We start from the raw sequence: 6,000 nt of genomic DNA, 5'->3' as shown, positions 1-6,000 counted from the left end.
AGCTTCACCCCACTTCCATGTCACATGGCCCCGGCCCCGAAGCTCTCTTCCAGAACAGCGTCTCCCCGCAGGTCACAATGCCCACGTCTTCTGAGACACACTAGGCACACACAACGAGCACACTCACTGAAAAGTGCCCGTTGTAAAGCCCAGCACACAGTCTGTTCTCAGCAAAACCGTGTAGAATGAATGAACAAACTTGCTGCGGTAAATGGAGGTATCGGGCCCAGGGCCCTTTCCTTTCTTTTTTTTTTTTTTATTCTTTATTGTTGAAAGTATTATATATGTCCCCTTCCCTCCCACCATTGTCCTCTTCCAGCCTGCCCTCGTCCTCCAGCTTCTTTTAACAAATTCAAAACTCTTCAGATACAAATAGTTTGGAATTCAAATTAGGTCCTCTAGCACAGTACAATTTCATCCAAACCCTAGAATATCTCTATTAGCACATCTTTGAAAATTACCTCGTGAAATCATTCAAAATAGAAATCATTCAAATACAGAAATTCTACTATGTTCTCAACATTATTCCTTCATCTGATACCAATGCTATAATCACAGCCTCCTAGCAAGTTCCCGAAACCTTCACGTGATGTTAGTGTACTTGGAGCACCTGCACACTGCTTCAAGTTATTTTTCCCTTTAGAGGTGATGAATTTTCCCTGGGTTATCCAAACACTTCTCCCCATCCTGGCTCCTGTTGGGATCCATAAGAGAACTTCTGAATTTATCTGGTCCTTAATTAAGGTTGTAGTCATGGTCACGATTGTACTTTTCCTCTAACCAATATAACCGACCTGTACAGAGTGTCTAATACTTTACTAAATGGACAAATAGATCGCCAAGCCTCAGTCGCTCCTGTAGTAACAGTATATCATTGGATAAAAGATTCTCTTTCCATATACGAGTCTCCTCCCTCTCCTATCTCAGCCACCCGTTCACGGTAATAAACTTCCATCAAAACCAAGGCTGCAAGGGAAAGATGAGCTAGACAGAGCACGTGACATTCTTTTTTTTTAGGCTAACAGCCTGGTTTCCATTATCTTCACACACATTTCTTTTAGGGCCGGGCTGTTTTTAAATGTTCTGTTATGAGGTTTGGAATGTGTCTTACGATATAAACATTTATGATAAAGGAAACATAGTCATACGGTTTTACAGTCAAGCCCCTCCCTGGACATGATACGCTTATTTATTGCCAGCAGAGCTCCCCGGGGTGAGGGAGAAGCAGGGGCCTGAGGTGGATCACTGACATGTTTAAGGGTAAATCTCCATTATATTTAATGTAATGCTCCCAGCATTGCTGCGCAGGGCACTTGATGGCCCAGGGCAGTTGGCTAATGATCTTCTGATCTTAACTTTTTCAAAGCCCTTCAAGTCCCCAAATTACAACAGAGTCCCACATTAGCTGAGACGATGAAAAGTGTGAGTGACTGAATCACAACCAAACTCCGGGACAGCACCTGCTTCCTCACTGTCCCTCTTTAAGACACGCTAACCACTGCCTTCCACCGGCCACAGCCAAACCCTGTGCACCAAGCAGCGAGTCTGGACAACCGTGTCCTGCTCTGCCTCAGAGCCTCGGCTCCCAGCAGAGCTTGCTAACTATTAAGCTATCCTATAGCTCGTCAGGGGCCAAGTCCAGGTTGCAAGCCAGGCAAAGCCAGTCTCCTGGGAAGAGCTGTGGACAACAGAGAGCAAACTGGCTCGAGGCCAAGAAAAAAGAACAGAAAACAAGGGCTTCTACAGGCAGAGCGGTTACATTCATGTATCATTTTTGCAGTTCTTAGCCTGTGCTCTCAAAATTGTGTAAAAAAAAAGGGGGGGGGCATATTTTAACTCATGCAAGCCACAATTCTCTTTATTAGTTCCTTTAGAACCCCAGCTCCACACATTCAGAAACTGCAACATGGTAATGAAATGCAAGGTGTGTGAAGCACATACTTTAAAATCCCAAACACATTTTAAGAGATCCCAGAGGCCAGTGACACACTGCACCACGTGTGTTCGGGGAAAAAAATCCCCAGCATGGAGTATGTCAATTAAGTCCATTATTGAGCTCCCCTAAGCCACAGCCAAACACAAGTCGCAATGTGCTGGGAAGCATCAGTGTCTCCTCTTACTGAAAAGATGCAGATACAATCCAGCTGTAGAACTGAAACTCCAAACATGTAGTTACCCTTGGAGAATGGAAAGAACTAGGAGTCCCCGATACCTGGTAGAAATCTCAGTTATTACCTGAATTTCTTATCTCATTCTTTCCTCTCACTCACAATTTTTTGTCCGTCACCATTAAACCCTCTGCTAGAAAACAATTGTTATGTTTGACTGGTTTATGTGGTCCCAAGTTTATGCTACAAACTTTTCAGATGTTTTCTCTTAGAGAAGAATGTTCCTTTTTGGACCATCTCTTTGTCTAACATCTGAGTTCAAGACAATCTTATTTATTTATTTATTTATTTATTTATTTTTTTAATTTTAAAAGAGCTTGAGTAAGAGGCTAATGATGAAGGCAACTGGGTGAGAATATATGAGAATTCAAATGCACCACCTTTGTTCTGTGAGTCTAAAATTATTCCAAAATAAAAAGTGCGTTAAAGAGATCGGCCTTCTCGGCCAAGCAGACATGGGATCGAAGGCTGTGACGAGAAGCAGATTGCTTTCATTTTCTTTAACTGCGTTTATCTTATATTGACATTGAGAAATATCCGTTTCCAGAAGAACTGTGAAACATTATCATATTTTCTTCGTTGTGGAGCAATTTGTAATAATAGGTTATTACAAGCATGCATTACCTAATAATTTTTAAAGTCCAATGAAGTATCAATAGATAATAATATAAAGTCCACACTATAGTAAGTACAGTTAATTGCCTTAACTAACCTCTCCAGGCCTTCAAGCATAGCCAGAGCGACAAGTAGTGACAAGGAATTAGACTGACCAGGAAATCCTCGTGTCCCAGTAAAGAATGCTAGGCTTAATATTTCCATTTTAAACCACTCATCATTCCATCTGACAGACAGTTTCCCAACCTGCAAGCAGGAGAAGCTGGTAGCAAGCAGCTGCCTTTTCTCCTAGTGTTTGGCTGGCACCACACTGGTTCTCCGGACCCTGGTGCTAGCTCTCTACGTTCCCCCCCTGTCATACTGGAGTTGGGTTCCACTATCACCAAGGTCCCTGTAGGCAGTAACATCCTATGGCAGGCAGTGCCTGTGTTCCTGGGCTCTCTCTGTCATAATCTCCATTATGGCCATGGCAGGTCATCTCAGTGATGGAAGAAAAGCAATGAAGTGAGTTAGGCCACTAGATGGAACAACATTTTCTTAATGTTGAGAAATAAGCAGTTTTGTTCACTATCTTATTTTTAGCTTCTATTTGGGAAGATGATATCCTATTCAGTGCCTATTCATTCTTCAAATCTTAGCCAAAGCATCTCTATTTGAAGGAAGTTTTCTTCATCTTCCATAACTAGGTTAAATCCCACTTATGTACATTCTCGTGGTCTAGTACCTCTCCTATGTAGCCTTTATCAATCATAGTAACAATTTTACATTTATTTGCATTCCATTGATGTTTCTCTCTCTCTAAACTCTAAGCTCCATGAGAGCAAATATTATGACTGTTTTTTAACTATCTTAATTCCCAGTTATAATTAAATTTAAAATATTAAAATCGTTACCCCTTTCCATATTAAGAAAAATGTTATAATTTTTCTCTCAAAGAAATAAACAAACCAAAAAGCATATCTAAGAATGGAGTGATAAATATGTACAATATCTTTTTTAAAAATATGTGGGGTTTTTATTAATTTCAGAGTGAGGAAGAGAGAGGGAGAGAGAGAATTATAGATCGGCTGCCTCCTGCACGCCCCCTACAGGGCATCAAGCCCACAACCTGGGCATGTGTCCTGATCAGGAATCGTACCCATGACCTCTGGTTCATGGGTTGACGCTCAACCGTTGAGCTACACTGGCCGGCTATATACAATATCTTAATGGAGTTTGTGTAAAGAAGCCCCAAGAGGGATTCCAAACTTGGGTTGAGGTTACAGTTCCACCACTAACTAGCAGTATCCATGGATCAGTAGTAGAAAGTATAAGGCTTTAGAGTCAGATAGAACTGGTTTTAGCTGACAAGTTAGTTGGGTGACTTTGAACAAATCACTCAATCTCTTTGAGCCTCAGATTTCCTCTCAGTAAAATAGGGTAAGTGAAAATGGATTAGTTATAGTTGCAGCAGGAAAGAAAAGAAACACCCAAATGGGGTAAATAAGGAGAATTTAATGGAGGGACTATTAACAAAGGTGTGGCAAGGTAGGGACACACATTAGCACTGGCTGAGCATCCCAGTGCTGCCGAAGCAGGGAGCCTTAACTGCCTCTGCCCTCCTCCCTCCCTGATGCCAGAAGGAGAGAAGGGGGTCCCGACACCAGAGAATTATGGGCACTGATGCAGCTACAGCAAAGGGCCTTCAATAGAGGAACACAGCACAGTCAATGTGCTGCCTGGACAGGAAGCATCAAGGAGGGGGATAAAGAGCACTCCCTCTCTCCCCTCATTCTCTGATCCCCAGCCGGTGCCTCCCATTGGCAAAGGATTCTGGTTCGTGAGGTGCACGGAAGGTAGAGAGAGTGCAGAGTAGGCATTAGGGCGAACAGAGAAGATGTAGCACCCATCCTTGCCAATAGGTCACAGAATAGTAGAACTGATGAAATAAGATGAAACACATAAGGGTGCCCAGTACAATGCCTGTCCCACAGAAAACGCTCTGTATGTGTGAACTCCCGTTCCACCACAGCTTTGAACTCACACAAAAAAGTCAATGGTTCTTTCAAACTCTAATTTCTACAGCTATGCCCCAACTCCTCTTTCTTTTACAAAATAAAACCCTCATTTCGAGGAAGTTCTTCCTTATGGCTAAACAGAAATCTTCGTTTTGCTGTTTAGGAACATTTGAGAAAACCTCCAACGGAGCCCCCTAGACCTAACAGAGTTTTCCTTTAGAAACCAAGGGTGGGTAACGAGGAGGGCGGCAGGTGTGCAGACAGCTCAGCAAAGATGTCTCGGCTGGAGGGTCCAGCCTATAAAACAGCGTTTCCTGCTCCAGCCACGCCTGCCTCTCCCCTGGCAACGTGCTTTGACTCTAATGCACCAACAGAAGTTGAACAGCACAGTCACTGAGCCTAAATGACATCCTAATTGCATGGATGTGCATCTAGAAAAAACGTGATTGGATTCATTCTTTTCAAACAATTTGAGATAAAAAAAATTTAAAGAGAAAGTAATTCCAATGCTCTAGGGTAGGATAGAGGGCAGAAGTCAGAGAAACGGGATCAGTTTTATCCTGAGTTTTGATCAAAGAGGGTTTAGCCCAGTAAAAACCAGTGTTCCCCTCCTCTGTACATTTGTACTTAGTTGTTAATTGTTTTCAATGGTCTCCAGAGTCAGGACGCTTGCTCCGACAGTTTACTGTATCAACAAGCGCACTTCTGTGCAATTGCTGTTCTCTCGGGGGCATGCTCTCTTCAACACCCCGCCCCTGCCACTCCCCAAAATATCCACAAAAGTATCTCCCTCGCTTCACATCTGTGCTCAAGCCTCCCCTTATCAGATAGGTCTTTCCTGAGCACCTTATCCAAACAGTAGCTGCATCCATCACTCTTCCTCCCTGACCTTAATTTTTCTCCACAGCACTTTTATTATTGCTCCCAAACATATTACGCTGCACTTTTGCAATATATGAAATTATTTGCCCCAAGACATTATATATATAATTTTTTGTCTATCTCTGTATTTAAGTCCCATGAAATCAGATAACGTGTCTGTTTTGTTCCCCAGAGTGTATACCAGTCCCATTAAATAATGAATAATCAAAAAGTATTTGTTCTTTTTTTTTTTAATTTGTATTGATTTCAAAGAGGAAGGAAGAAGGAAAGAGAAACATCAATGGTGAGAATCATCAATTGGCTGCCTCCTGCACACCCCCTACTGGGGATTGAGCCTG

At 42.5% G+C, this 6,000-nt stretch overlaps 1 long non-coding RNA gene across 1 annotated transcript in view; it reads right to left on the bottom strand.

Moving 5' to 3' along the window:
- Window positions 1-547: 547 nt before the first annotated feature.
- Window positions 548-6,000, bottom strand: part of LOC106727195 — a 49,455-nt gene continuing 44,002 nt past the window's right edge. Inside the window, exon 3 of the long non-coding RNA XR_001363371.1 lies at window positions 548-559. This is a non-coding gene — a long non-coding RNA (uncharacterized LOC106727195). The remainder of the gene's footprint in view (window positions 560-6,000) is intronic.

Source organism: Myotis brandtii, unplaced genomic scaffold (assembly GCF_000412655.1).
Source record: "Myotis brandtii unplaced genomic scaffold, ASM41265v1 scaffold384, whole genome shotgun sequence".
Classification (NCBI taxonomy): Eukaryota; Metazoa; Chordata; class Mammalia; order Chiroptera; family Vespertilionidae; genus Myotis; species Myotis brandtii.
Note: the sequence above shows the minus strand (reverse complement) of the source record. Positions and strands in the feature narration are given on the sequence as shown.